The following is a 15,904-nucleotide window of genomic DNA, read 5'->3' on the forward strand; positions in this document are numbered from 1 at the left end:
CTCAAACTCAGATCCAGAACAAGTAAACTTAATAAATATTCATAGAGCTCCCCACTTCAAATACACAAAATATACATTCTTGTCAATACCACATCACACCTACCCATTAGTTTAAATGAAACATTGATTGGCCATTATTAATACCCAATTTTTTTCAAAATAAAGTAATATTTCCATTTACTCTCCCTCTTTCTCTTCCTCTTTCTTCCTCTCCTTTACTTATTTATTTTTTTTTCTTCCTTCTCTCAAAAAAAAAGAAATCAACTTGTAAACCTCTAGATCCAGGTCGGCAATGTCTCTTTCATTGCTTGATTTCCTTTCTTCCCTTCCCTCCCTCCCTCCCTCCCCGCTTCCTCCCTTCCTTCCTTCCTTCATCCCTTCCTTCCTCCCTACCGTCCTTCTTCCCTTCCTTCCTGCCTTCCTCCCCCCCCCAAAAAAAAAAAAAAAAAAAAAAAAGTAAAAGACAGTTCGAGATAAAATTTGTCCCACATTGGGTCTATGGGTCCTGCCACCCCACAACGCCAGGTGTCATTTCCTTAGTTCCAGAATACCTCAGTATCCTAAGTAATTTTTAATTTTTATTCTTTTAGAGACAAGGTCTGTTTTGTTTTGAGACAAGCTCTCGCTCTGTTGCCCAGGCTGGAGTGCAGTGACTTGGCATGGCTCACTGCATCGTCAACTTCCCGAGCTCAAGTGATCCTCCCACCTCAGACTCCCGAATAGCTGGAATTACAGGCACACGCCACCACGACTGGCTAGTTTTTTTTTTTGTATTTTTAGTAGAGATGAGGTTTCAAAATGTTGCCCAGGCTGGTCTTGAACTCCTGAGCTCAAGTAATCCGCCTTCCTCAGCCTCCCAAAGTGCTGGGACTATAGGCCTGAGCCACTGGGCCCAGCTGAGATAAGATCTTGATCACATGTGGCAGCTGGCAAAAGGAATCCTCACATTGGTTCCTTGACGTAGAATAAGAACTACCATAGTAGGAAATGCCACGTGGAAGTTCCTAAAATTACCCCGTCTGACCCTGATAGTAAATATCTCATTCAGAGAGATAGCAGAGATTAGCGCCACCCTCAAAGACTTTAATAGTTCAAAGGTGGCGGTCCTTCTTGTAACTCCATTTAATTCACCAGTCTCGCCTTTGTAAAGTCTGGATGCATCACGGCAGATGACAGTGGACAATCACAAACCTAGCCCTAATTTTAGCTGTTGTTCTGGAAATGGTCTCCTTACAGAGCAGATGAACCCAGGCTGGGTCTGTGGTATGCAGCTAGGAAGGGCGTTCTTTCAATACCCATCAGGAAGAGGTATTAGTTCCCATTTCCATGGGATGACCTGCAGTAGGCTTTCACTGTCTTGCCTCAGAGCGATATCATCCTCCCATTCTAGTTTATTTCTATGAAATTTCAGTGTTTGATAGTCTGTCAGTTAGTTCTGCATATAAAGATAGAAGGTAGACCTTGAAAATATGATCCGCTTTTTGGCTCAAGTCTACGTTTGCTATAGAACAAAGAAGCCTCAGACAAAGCTATAGGGCTGAGAGTTTCATGTGGGAGACAGTAGCAGAGACATTCCTACGACGTGACCACCACCAAGTCACTGGAAACCACAGAACGGTTGTTATGGGTATTAATGATGTCATAAAAATTGTCCAAGGATATTGAAATCATCCATGACTGTCTCTCAGTTATACACCCGGTACACCTCAGCACACAAAAGCAGAGAACAACCCTCCTTTTCTTCAGACAGTGCACACTGAATGGTGGCCATTTGATTATATTTACCTGTTTTACCATTTCCTTCAACACCTACTTTGGATCAAAAGGCATATTTTTGTCCAACAACTGTTCTCCATAAATAAAGCAGTGGATGAATTGGCATTTAGATGTATTCTCTCTCTCCTTCTCTCTCTCTCTCTCGCGCGCGCTCTCTTTTTAAATTGAGATGGGATCTTGCTCTGTCACCCAGGCTGGAACAAAGTGGTGCTATCGCAGCTCACTTCAGCCTTGAACTCCTGGATTCAAGCGATCCTCCCACCTCAGCTTTCCAAGTAGGTGAAACATACTTCCCGAGTAGGTAGGCACCAGGGTACCTGGTTAATTTTTTTTTTTTTTTAAGACGGAGTCTCACTCTGTCACCCAGGCTGGAGTGCAGTGGCATGATCTCGGCTCATTGCAACCTCCCACCTCCCAGGTTCAAACCATTCTCCTGCCTCAGTCTCCCAAGTAGCTGGGATTACAGGTTTGCGCCACCATGCCTGGCTAATTTTTGTATTTTTAGTAGAGATAAGGTTTCATCATGTTGGCCAGGCTGGTCTCAAACTCCTGACCTCAGGTGATCCGCTTGCCTCAGCCTTCCAAAGTGCTGGGACTATAGGCATGAGCCACCGCACCCGGCATTTAAACATTTTTTTAAAAATAGAGACAGGGACTTGCTATGTTGCTCAGACTCTGGAACTCCTGAGCACAAGTGACCCCCCAGCCTTGGCCTCCCAAAGTGCTGGGATGATACTAAGTGTGCAGTCTCTGAAGAAAAGGAGGGTTGTTATCTACTTTTCTGTGCTGAGGTGCACTGGATATTTAATGGAGAGACAATCATAGAAGATTTCAATGTCTCTGGACAATTTCTATGACATCATTAATACTCATAACAACCGTTTGATGATTTCCAGTGACTTGGTTGCCGGTAATTTCATAGGAATGTCTTTGCTACCATCTCCGGCTGCATCCTGCCATCGGAATTCTCTTTCACTCACATTTTACGTTCATGCATAGCAGATACTCTGTCAACTCTGATCCCAAAGCCTCTTTGGTGATAAGTGCCCTACAACTCACAAGACCATCGTTAACAAAACAAGAAAATACCTGTGTATATAGCTTGTGTTTTCAGAGATAAATAACATTGAAGCCATGGAACATTTTTTCCAGGGAAAACACATACGCTAGGAGCAGATTCACGCCCTGTCCCTCAGTTTTGTCCGGGCTCGATGAGAAACATCTGCTAGCAAGAGGACGTGGTAGTGAAGACTCTTTCAATTTATCTGCTGTATTATTCTGCTTTCTCTTTACGCATAATATTGGCCATTAACTCTGGGGCTGGGGTGTTTGTTTCTTAATGTTCATGTCACTGGTATCTCTCATTGTCACTACCTCTTCTCTGACTTTAGTGATATAATTGATCGGTTTCATACTTGAAAAGCCATATCTTACTTCTAGTCCAGGAAACCTCATGTGGATGCTGGCAAGGTCACTGAGCTTGTGTGAAAGTGATACAAAAGTTTGATCGATTTGTGCCATGATGGACAAAATTCAATACAGACAATGCATGAAGGACAAAAAGCGAACAGATCACTTGTCGAACCAAATCCAATTTTCAGATGTTCATTAGGCTACATCCTATTCACACTTTTCTCTTCCAATGCTTGTGTGAAATCGTCGCCTTCACAGATGCACTCGTCCCAACATGTAAGAATTCGCGTTCCACATTTGTGCTGCAGTCTTGTTTATTATGTTACGCATGGTGTTATTCTGGTTGTAGTATGTAAGTTATTATTTCATTATTGCCTTTATGCCTCAATAAACCATTCTGAGCCACTATTCCACTTTTGTGAGATGAAGCTAAAATGCAACATGTGAGTAAAACTAAAAAGGCCCCTTGAATAAAGTAAGCGGGAGTATGTAGATGATTGGGAAGCACATAAGCCAGAAGGTAGCAGACCCTACTCACTGCATGGCAGCTCTCTCCAAAACGTTCAGCACAATCTGTGGCTAGTGTGCAACCTCTGAACACATAATTGTTTTTAGAATTTTAATGGCATTTCTTGAAAATCATACTTTATCTTACATTTCAAACTTATGACATGAATATGAAGAAAATTGGCTCATAGCTTTTCTTCTGAGGCTGCCTGCGGGAAGCATGGGAGACTGTGAGGGATGACCCAGGGTGTGGGAGCCACACTGCTCTCCACCTCTTACCTTCTCCACTCCAGAGATTATATAAATATTTGCTTACATTTTAAAAAATTATTTTTCAGTTTTATTTTCTACCCTGATTTAATTCCCTGTACTTTTTTTTTTTTTTTTTTTTTGAGATGGAGTCTCGCTCTGTCACCCAGACTGGAGTGCAATGGCACTATCTTAGCTTACGGCAACCTCCGCCTCCCTGGGTTCAAGTGATCCTCCTGCCTCAGCCTCCTGAGTAGCTGGGATTACAGTTGCCCACCACTGTGCCTGGCTAATTTTTGTATTTTTAGTAGAGATGAGGTTTCACCATGTTGGCCAGGCTGGTCTCGAACTGCTGACCTCAGGTGATCTGCCCATCTTGGCCTCCCTAAGCGCTGGGATTAAAGGCGTGAGCCACCACACCCAGCCCTCTGGATTTTATTTTTGCATATGATACGAGAATCTCATTCCTTCTCCAAAAAGTTAACATATTATCTAAGTACTATTCATTAAATAATTTTTTTTCATTTATTTCCAATGCCACATTGATCACATACACTTTCTTACATGCCTTCAGCAAAATTTCAGGGGCTCCCTTCACCCCTGCAGGTGAATCTCCTTTTTCCTTCTGTTCCGCTTTTTGATCCCTAATTCTGCTCTTGCATTTGCCTCGCACTACTTTACTTAAGTTTAATATAAACATATTTGGCAAAATCCACCTAATTTCTCTTCTATTTTCACATTTTATTGGCTGTTCTTTCCCAGGGAATGTGCTTATGTTAGTGGCTTTTGGGTCTTGGTTTTCATGCACAAGGCTTTGGAGTAAGTGAGAAGCACTCTACAAATGTGAGACGTCTCTCTCCTTGTAGTCTTATTATTGGCAATCCTATTAACAGGCAATTTTAATAAAATAGAAACCCTTTCTCATCTGGGACATCTCAGGTTTTGATAGCATTACTGAATTAACATTTTATAAGAAGCCCTTAGTATTGTGACTCAATTTTCCTAGTCACATGGGACTGTGAACACTGGGAACACATGAATTGATGTGGTTGTCATCAGCTGATGTCATCAACATCAGTCCAGTGTTATCTCCACTGGACTGTGGAGAGACCACCACTATCTATGGGCCAAAACAATTAAGATTGGACTACATTTTTAGGATGCTAAAATTGCCAATAAAAAGTAAAAAATGTAGCCAGCCTATTAGTTTCTTTGTTTCTATGATTCTAAGCAATCGATTTTTCATATTCCACCCCTACACTGAAATAATTAACTCAGGAAGTTCAGTTTGGACACCAGGGAGGCAGAACTTAAAGTAGCATCTTATTAAAAACACCGACACAAAAACCCCATGGGGCTTGCTACGAGTTTGCATACTCTATGCATAGATTATCAGAGCAAACATCTTAGATATCCAGATGGTTCACAAAGCATCTTGTGAATAAGTGATCTGAGGCAAAGGACCCATGGGTGGCCTCGTATTGTTAGTAGTTAAATATGATATGGCTTCTGTAATCAGAATCTGCTAAATGAAAACAGAGCGGGTACTACTGTTTGTACTTGTTGTGCCAAGTTAGGTTTCTCTGTGGACTTCAAGAGATTTTTAAAATGTTGTTTTATTATATTTGTAATTAGCCCTTGTGATGAAAGGCTCTTTGAGTTTCTGCAGTGATGCACCGCAGCTTTCATTATAACAAATACCCATGACCCCTGGTGCCTAACTGTAAACAATGATGGTTACCAGCCTCATTAGGAGACCAGCAGATGGCTTATGAAGTCCTCACTGGAGTTTCAATCCATTTGCGGCTTGCAGCGCACAAACGTTTGTCTTTAAACAGTATAAAATATGTCAGAAGGGGTCTGCATTCTCCTTTCATTAGTATGAATGCATTCTGATTTTAACAAGAAAAATTTCTTTGATTACACTTTTTTTTTGTTTTGTTTACTTACTCTGACATGAACTGATTTTCAGAATTTTTTCCAGCATCTTACTTTTTGGAAGAACAAACCAAATTCTATCAACTTCTCACATTTGTCTTTACTCGTTCTACAGACATGTATCTGAACCCTACTATAAGCTAGGCTAAAATGTTAGAGATGCAATAATGAATTCGATGTAGCGGATGCTCAGTACCTCCTGAAATGCAATGGTTTCCTCCATTGGCAGTTTTGCTCTCCACGGTTTCAGCTTACCTGCAGCAAACCTGAAAATATTAAATGGAGAATTTCAGAAATACAAAATTCATAAATATTGAAAGCGCGTGCTGCTCTGAGTGGCTTAATAAAATCTTGCGACATTGGCTCTGTCCCACCTGAGAGGCGGAGCATTGCTTTGCCTGGCATATCCATGGTGTCTACACTACCTGCCTGCTAGCCCCGTAATGCCCAGCTCGGTTATCAGATTGACTGTTTGCATATCACATTGCTTGCATCCAAGCCACACTTATTTGACTTTCTGGTGGCCCCAATGTGCAAGAGTAACGATGCTGGCAATTGAGATATTGCCAAAGAGAAGCCATAAAATCCTTCTTCCAAGTGAAAGGGAGAAAGTTTTCAACTCACAAGGAAGGTAAATAAATTGTATGCTGAGGTTGCTTAAGATCTACAGAAAGGTCAAATGTTCTATCTGTGAAATTGTGAAGAAGGACCGAGAAACTCGTGTGGGTTCTGCTGTTGCATCTCAGATTGCTACGGTCATGGCCACAGCGTGTGAAGATGGAAAAAAGGCATCAAATTTGTGGGTTTACGACAGGGAGAGAAAACATGTTTGAGGCATCCACCGGACGTCTCGGAACACGGTTGCCTATTTTTCCTGTTGGATGGCTTATCACTTCCTGCTCATTTTCATCAAAGAGATCGTATTTTAAGATTAATTTGTGTAAGATAAATTAGTTGGTCATAAAGCATGCCCATTTTAGGTTTTTATAAACACAGTGTGCACTTCATAACGATGCTTCGATCAGCATCGGACAAGATGATCATGGAGCTGCCACACACAGGCGTTTCATTTTTGTCTTTGATACCATATTTTTACTGTACCTCTTCTATGTTTAGGTGTGTTCAGATACATAAATCCTTGCCATTTTGCTACAGTTGCCCACAGTGTTCAGTAGAGTCACGTGCTATACAGGTTTGCAGCCTAGGAGCAGTAGGCTGTACCATGTACCTAGGTGTGTAGTAGCTCGACCCATCTAGACTTGCAGGTGGAAGACATGAACAGACACTGTGTATTGATTGATGACAAATGCGTTGTGGCAGAAAGCACTGAAGTTATAGGAAGAATGGAGCAAGGGGTCCCCTGAAACAAGTGACACCAAGCCATTTACTGCAATAAGGGATGGTTGCACAGATTCAGGAATAGGTTTGGACTGAAAAATACAAAATGACCGGAGAAGCTGCAGCTGCTGAAGAAGAAGCTGCCGCCACATTTCTGGCAGAGCTGAGGGAGATTAAGGAGAAAGAATTCCATCCAAAGCAAATCTTCCATTGTGATGAAACGAGGTGCTTCTGGAAGAAGATGCCTGCTAGAACCTACATCCATAAAAATTCAAAGGAGGCACTGGGGCATGAAGCATGAATGGGCAGATTAACCCTGGTACCAGGTGGCAATGCTGCAGGGCATACAGTAAAGCCAGGGGTCATGCAGAGTGAACGCATGTGCTCTCAACAACAACAACAGCAACAACCTACTATGTACCCACAAAAATTAAAAATAAAAAAATGGATGATTTAACCCCCCCGCAATTATCTGCCCATGTTCTGTCAGTATATTAGCGGCATCTTGTTTAAGGAATGGCAGCACCAATGCTTCATCCCAGAAGTGAAAAAATACTTGGAAGAGGAAGGGTTGAAATGTAAAGTCCCGTTTAGACAACAGGTGTTGCACCTGGACATTCTGAATGTGTTTGTTGTGAGAATGAAAATGTCAAGGTTGTGTTTCTGCCTCCAAGTACAACCTCATTGCTTCAGGCCTTTGTCCAAGCATGACGTCATTGGGTTTGTCAAAACTATAGACGCCCACCTGAGATTTTGATCAGCAACTGAGGCAGACTAATCTGAACATAATGCGGTGCTGGAAATTATTCACTATTGCTGACACCATAACACTCATCAAAACCAGAAATTATAAATGTCTGCGGGAAGAACCTGTGGAGTGAAGTCACGAACGATTTTAAAGGCTTTCCGGGATTGACGAAGTTAGGAAAATCATTCATACAGAAAGACAAGTTGCTGGAGAACGATTTGCCGACATGCTTGAGAGGCAGTGGGAGAACACATAGAAGGCCACTGATAAGTGCTACAAACCCGGAATTGGGAGAACGTGAGTCATCCCCAGAGGAAGAGGAAGAAGAAACTGAAGAAGAGCCAGCAATGTGGACGTTACCAACATTTGCAGAATGTTTCAGATTTCAGACTTTAAAAGACAAAACTGTGAAATGTGATCCGTCGTCGGAATGCAGTATTAAAGTCATTGCATGATCACCAAAGGGTTAGAACAGCAGCAAAGCTTGGAAGAGTTAGAAAGAGACAACTTCCGATTAAAATGTTCTTCCAAAAGTTTTCAACGAAAAAACTTTCAACTATTCAGGATCCCCAGCTGTCAACATCGTCAGCTCCTGATGTTCAGCCATCAACACTGTCACGGCCCAGTGACCCGGACCACCCCTAGCAGCCCATCCCCCTTCTGACATAACGTCAGCAGGTCAGTAGTAGCCTAACATGACGTCACAATGCCAATGGCGTTCACCTCACTTCGCTCGTCACAAAGGCATTTCATCATCTCATATCATCATCAGAAGGGCGAGTACAATACAGTAAGATATTCTGAGGCAGAGCAAGACCAGATTCACATAACTTTATGACAGTGTATCATTCTAATTGTTCCATTTTATTATTGTTTTGTTAATCTCTGACTGTGCCTAATGTATAAGTTAAGCTTTATCACAGATACGTAGGCATAGGAGAAAAATGCTGAATATAGGGTTTGGCACTATCTGAGGTTTCAGGCATCCATTGGGAACATACCCCCACAGATAAGGAGGGAGTCCTGTACTTGCTGAAAGACTGAAACTAAAATTAAAGTGCCATTTCAGCAGGGCACGGTGGCTCACGCCTGTAATCCCACCACTTTGGGAGGTTGAGGCGGGTGGATCACAAGGTTAGGAGATAGAGACCATCCTGGCTAACACAGTGAAACCCCATCTCTACTAAAAATACAAAAAATTAGCTGGGGGTGATGGTATGTGCCTGTAGTCTCAGCTATACTGGAGGCTGAGACAGGAAAATTGCTTGAACTTGAGAGGTGGAGGTTGTAGTGAGCCGAGATTGTGCCACTGCACTCCAGCCTGGGCGACAGCAGCCTGGGCAACAGAGCAAGACTCTGTCTCCCCCCCCCCCCAAAAAAAGTGCTCTTTCATTTTACATACTGGTGCTCTCCAGCAAAATAGTACTTGAGCATTATTTCCCAAAGAGCCATATTATTTTTGTCTATAAATATTTCCTTTAAACTACAAACTGTTAGAAATTGGAGAAAATGTTTTGCATTGGCTTAAGACTTTTTTCAGTCAGATACACATGAAATTGTCAGTGCTAAATGTTACTAGATAAAAATAACAATAGTAAACATTAATCGAGTATTTACTATGTGCCACGCTTACCTATGCTAAGGATTTTTATTACCTCACTTAATTCTGTGAAGTCTAAACAACCCATGGGGAGGGTGCTATTTCCTCATTTTACAGATGAAACGAAAGGTTAAAAATATGAATCAAGTTGCCCAAGTTCTCCCAGGTGAAATGTGGCCGAGACTAGATTCACATGGAGGGAATCTGACTCCAGACCCCATACTGTTTTGAACTATTATGTGTTAGATACAACAGTGTTTACATCTAGACATCCATGTGCCTACAAGTTTGTTCCTGCCCAGCATCATTTGGGAGACTGCAGTTTTGAGTATTTAACCATTCAGACTGCTTGGTTCAAATGTTGGCTCTATCATTTAAAGCTGTGCGACTGGCTGGGCGCAGTGGCTCATATTGGTAATCCCAGCACTTTGGGAAGCTGAGGTGGTGGATCACCTGAGGTCAGGAGTTCAAGACCAGCCTGTCCAACATGGTGAAACCCTGTCTCTACTAAAAATACAAAAATTAGCCGGACAGGGTGTGGTGCATCTATAGTCCCAGCTACTCAGGTGGCTGAGGCATGAGAATTGCTTGAACCTGGGAGGCGGAGGTTGCAGTGAGCCAAGATCACAACAGTGCACTCCATCCTGGGCAACGGAGCAAGATTCCGTCTCAAAAATAAACAAACGAATAAATACATACATAAAAATAAAGCTGCGTGATTGCAGGCAAGTTACTTGAGCTCACCATGTCTTGTTTTCCTTTCTTAGAAAACTGCAGGTAATTGTAGTGCCACCTCATAGGGTTGCCGCGAAGACAAAGTGACCTAATACATGCAAAGCTCTCAAGGGGGCAGGTGGCTCGTGGTACATCCTATTATACAAACAGCTCTTACTACTATTATCCTTATCAATGTTATTAGAGAGTCTGTAACTCCTATTTGAGCTCAATGTGTCCATAAAAGAATTCATGCTCAATGTTGCTACATCTTCTGATTTTTAAAGAGAAAATAAAACCTAGATTTTTTTTTTTTTAAATGAGGTTGTCTCTACTAAAAATACAAAAAAATTAGCTGGGTGTGGTGGCGCATGCTTGTAGTCCCAGCTACTCAGGAGGCTAAGGCAGGAGAATTGCTTGAACCCAGGAGGCAGACGTTGCAGTGGGCCGAGTTTGCGCCACTGCACTCCAGCCTGGTGCCTGGTGACAGAGTGAGACTCTCTCAAAAAAAAAAAAAATTACGTCTCCCAGTTTTTGAATGTCAACATCTAATGGAAATTTTCAAAACTCCTGAGTGAGCAAAGGAAAATGTAACCCACCATGGCCAGTTTGTGCCTTCTCGTGGAGGAAGTGCAGTAAAGTTACAGAATAAGAACCAGAGAATACGACACCAGTGGGGATGGTTTATGCCACTTGGCATAGCCTAGTGTCTAAACAGGTCTTTGGGAGACGCGTAGCATACAATGCTACAGACTTTACCTGGTCTGACTGGCCTGGTTCACTCACTGTGCTGCTAGATGGTAAGAATTCCTTAGGTACCATATTCCTCATGCATTCTCTAAAAGATGATCAATTTGAGTCGATTACGTTCAATAAAACAAAAAGGAGTCAAAGAACCAGGTTTGGTGGTGTGCGCCTGTAGTCCCAGCTACTCAGGAGGCTGAGGCAGGAGGACTGCTTGAGCCCAGGAAATCGAGGCTACAGTGAGCTATGATAGCACTGTTCTTCAGCCTGGGTGACAGAGTGAGACTTCATTTCTAAAGAAAGAAACTGAAAGTGATGAGAGTTCCATTTCCAGAAACCAAAGTCTTGACATTATCCACAGGGAAGGTGTCGCTCAGAATGTACACAGCAGTGCTGTTAAGGTTCCTTGGAAATTTGAATGATAAGGCGTCTATTTTCATTTTGAAGACGGTTCTGCCAGAATCTAGGCTCCGTCATCACATACTCTGGTCTATCCAGCAACACTTGATTACTTTAAAAACACTGTCAGAAGTTGAGGTTTGTGAATTGCCAGGTCTATCAGCACCTGAGTCCTTCACAAGCTGGCTGTGACAGTAGCAGCAGGAATCACTCTGGCCCCGACTCCTGTCCCACCACTGATCCAGAGGCCTGCTCCAGCGGCTCTAGCAGCTGGCCAGGCCTGCTCCAGGTGGTAAAATATGTGGAGACAGACACATTGTTTTGAAAAACTCAACAGTAGTTAATAAGTATCCATGTTAAATATAAATAAATAAGTAAATTTACAAAGAGGGATGTATAGGATTAAATAAAGAACAATGTGTACCCAGATGCCGTGAAAGGAAATTGAATGGTTTTTACGTGCTGGCCACAATTTTCCCTTGGTGGTGTCCGGAAGGCTGAATTTCCTTAGCCCTGGTTTTCCTTGAGGGAAAAACCACACGCAAAGGGTTCCAGTCTCTATTTTTGCTGAAGAATGCCACACTCAGCATTATGTTTTTAGAAGTAATAACGTGCTCCACTCATTGATTAATTTTTTTAAATTATTTATTTATTTATTTTGAAACGGAGTCTTGCTCTGTCACACAGGCTGGAGTGCAATGGCACGATCTCGGCTCACTGCAACCTCCACCTCGCAGGTTCAAGCAATTCTCCTGCCTCGGCCTCCAAGTAGCTGGAATGACAGGTAAGCGCCACCACGCCCAGCTAACTTTTGCTTTTAGTAGAGACGGGGTTTCAGCATCTTGGCCAGGCTGGTCTCGAACTCTTGACCTCAAGTGATCCACCCGCCTCAGTCTCCCAGAGTGCTGGGATTACAGGCGTGAGCCACCGAACCCACTCATTTGTTAATTTATTTGTGCAGTGTTTATAGATCGCCTACCATGCCCCCGGCACCTTACAGGGCACCGAGAATACAACTGCGAACGCGACACAGTCCCTACCTGGGCAGCTCAAGAGCCGGAGGGAGGCGGCCAGTGAAAACAGTGCACAGAGATGGAAGATGGGAGGGGCAATCGGGGGAGCTTCACAGAGGAGAAGGCAAGGTGGGAACGCGGAACGTCGGTAACGCTCCGTGAAGTCTGCATCTCAAATGCCCAGCTCTGTCTAGTCTGATGGGAGAGGAGAATGGCCAGGCTTACGGATGGACGGGGAGTCCGAGAGGGAACGAGGATTTCTCAGGAGGAACGAGAGGCGCGCAGCCCCCGTGGGGATTCCCCACTTCCGGGAGAACGGGCCTTTCCTGGCCGTGCTGTGCTGCGGTCCCGGGGGACACGTGCGGGCGGACACCCCCTCCCGCGTGTGGCCGGGAGAAGGGCAGAGCACTTCCTTCCTGTGCCCCTCCCCGCTGCCGTCGGTCTCCCCTTCCGCTTTTACCTCTCTGCTCTCCTGCCCCTAAACCTTTCCTCTCCCCATCTGGCTTCCCTCACCGTCGGTCAGTGCGCTCAGCTTGCGCGGCCCTCCAGCCTGTCTCTAAAAAAAGACAAACACCGAAAGATGAAGGAAAGTGACGGGATTTCCATCTCCAGAAACCCAAGTCTTGACTTTATCCGCAAGGGGAACTGTCGCTCAGAACGCACGTTTCTTCTAGCACAGGGCATTTCCTTCCCTTTCGGGATCGGGGGTAGGAAAGGGGCTTGTGGGGCCCCCTGTCTTTCGCTTGGCTGTTCAGATTCTGCCATCTTCAGGAGAGGGAGGGCCCTGCAAGTGGATTCCACTCAGTTTCTTGCCTGTGGAGGATGAAGAAGCAAGGAGGGCCTCAAGAACCGAGCGCAGCTGTCGGGAGCAGCTCACTTGGAGGAGGAAAATGTTTTCTCTTAGGTATCCGCCCCCGCGCCTCTCTCTCTGCTCTGGGTGTGGGACTGGTGGTGGTGGTGGGGGGTGTCAGAGATACAAAGTGTCCAGGCAGCCAAAATGTCAAGCAAGGGCGGAAGGTTAAATGTGTATGCCACACACAAAATACAATTGTGCCGACGGCGCTTGCAGGAGTGAGTGGCTATCTTACCTAAGCCAGTTCCCAAAATAAGAATCCTCACTTGCTGGGAATTGGAGGAGAACCACGAATTCTCTTCAAGGTATAGCCCCTTGGCTTGCCAGAAAATTGCTGTGAGTGGGCAAGGATGGGGGCATTAGGATTGGGGGCTTGGGGTTGGGGCAGATCTGCTGAGAGGACTAATGACTTGAGTTGGAGGGAAAACAGGAATAAAAGACTTTGTATTCCATTTCCACTCCCTTGAAACACACTACCCTGTGGGAGCCATACATAATTAATGATATTACCATGCAGCAGTAGGACTACAGAGATACACTAATATTGATGAATATTTTTTCATTTTTATTGCACTTTTCAAGTATGCCAAAAAACATTAAAAGTTCATAAAAGAAAATAATTTGGCTCTATCATGACTGATCTCATACCTGCAAATGAGTCCATGGTACCACAAGCTTACCAGCCATCTGCGCTTATTGGGACAGCCCCATTTTTCACTATTTGTGGTCCCAGATGTCTGGACGTTTCAGATAAACTCCCTGGTTTGAGTATTGGCTTTTACCAGAAGGAACAGACTCATGGGAGACTAATTCCCATTTGATTCCAGAAATACTTTGAGGAAGGAAATAGACATGGGTAAATAAGATGCCGAGTTTGGCAGCTGATGAGTTTTCATCACATCAACCAATATTCATTGATCTCTTAAGCTTAAAATTTATCACTCAAATTGTAGCTAACACTGCATGGGCTACACAATAGCTGTGCTTTTGCTAGTTGGTGGCTGTTACTATAGCCAACTGTGCAGATATTTTTTGCTCAAAAGCTGACATATTTGGGAGGGAAATAGCTTTCTGGCCCTTTAATAAATAATTCTAGTTAGTCCTCTCCCATCCATCCCAAATCAATAGGAAGCACAATCAAGAGGAACTCATCACCCAGTGTTGAAAGGTAGATTTGTGGAAGTCCACCCATGTGTGATAGAGACAGCATACTCAGCAAATATTTCCCGGGCTCCCCTGCAGGCTCAGCCCCTGCAGAGGGGAAGTGGACAAGCCTCAATTCTGGACTGAAGCTGCACGTTGAATGGGTAAAGCCCATGGTTGTAAGCAACCTGGTTTAATGACACTGAAGACAACTCTGCAGTCACCGGGACCGCAGTGGACTTTGTGTGGCTGGAAAGAAACCTTTATGGTGCTAAATCACTGAGATTTCAGAATTTGTTACCCTAACATATCATTATTGCCTACACACACTAGTAGACTGAAAAGCCACAAACCAATAAACATTGACTGTGCCCCTATTATATGCAAGAGGATATAGCGGTGAACTCCCTCTCAGAAGAATCCTTTCTCCATGGAAGGCTCTGACTCATCATTCACTGTTCCCAGGGGTGACTGATGACACCCCAAATTCTGAAGACTGGTGACAATAGAATTCAGGAGTATCTGTCACCCACTACCCATACTTACTTGTGGAGGAAGCCTTGTCTCTGACGCCAGAAACTCAAATTAGCTTTTGATATTTAATGTAATTTAATCTTGTCTGTTTACTTATTTAAAATAACTGTGACAATCTTAGTTTGCAGTATGCGTGAAAGTACATTTTGTACTTGGTGGAAGATTAGTATCTCCTGAAACAGATCATATGAAGTAATTTTAGACTCTAGGCTGCCATCAAGCCCTGCTGCTTCCATCACAAAACTTCCAAAGCACTCCCATTCTTGCAGCTTTACCGTCAATGGGCTAAATTCAGAAACGAACTTTGACTTTTGGTATATAGCAAGAACTGAGTGGGCAGACCAGAGAAAATTAGTCACCTTTGAAAATCTCATCTGAGAGACTTCCTTACTTCATACTTCTTCTGAGCGAGGTACCTGCGGCAGTCTATTCTACTTTCAGAAAGGAATAATGTTTTCTATTTTGTTGCTAAACTTAACCATGGAACCTTAAATAAAGAATAGTGAAACTTTCTTAGAGAAGGAAAGTAGGGAGAAGAGAGTGATTAATATACTCGGTTTTTCAAGTGCAAAGAAATTTCAGCGAGCTGTAAAGTTTGAGTACATGTGTAACTTTTTATTTCCCCTTGATGTATGATTAGGTTTACAGCCTCCTGATATTAACATTTACACACCAGCTATAGTAGCAACATATTTTACATTGGTTTGCAAATTAGTTTTCAATCTAGTATGTCTCTGGAAAGGGAAACAAAATCTTGCTAAAGAATACAAACTAGCTCTTGTAAACCAGAATATGATATTTTTGACAGCAACTAAAGGGAAGAGAGAGAGAGAGAGAGGAGAATTCAGGATTTGCTAAGCACACAATATGGTGGGTGCTTGTTGCTGTAATATACATTTTATCCTTGATTCTCACTGCAGTCTGAAGACAGACAT

At 43.3% G+C, this 15,904-nt stretch overlaps 1 long non-coding RNA gene across 1 annotated transcript in view; it reads left to right on the forward strand.

Annotated features, from left to right (window-relative positions):
- Positions 1–15,904, forward strand: part of LOC144581904 (uncharacterized) — a 46,623-nt gene that overhangs the window by 9,147 nt on the left and 21,572 nt on the right. The window contains exons 2-3 of the long non-coding RNA XR_013533318.1: positions 12,114–12,210; positions 12,388–13,343. This is a non-coding gene — a long non-coding RNA (uncharacterized LOC144581904). The remainder of the gene's footprint in view (positions 1–12,113; positions 12,211–12,387; positions 13,344–15,904) is intronic.

The sequence above is a fragment of the Callithrix jacchus genome, chromosome 3 (genome assembly GCF_049354715.1).
Source record: "Callithrix jacchus isolate 240 chromosome 3, calJac240_pri, whole genome shotgun sequence".
Taxonomy (NCBI): Eukaryota; Metazoa; Chordata; class Mammalia; order Primates; family Cebidae; genus Callithrix; species Callithrix jacchus.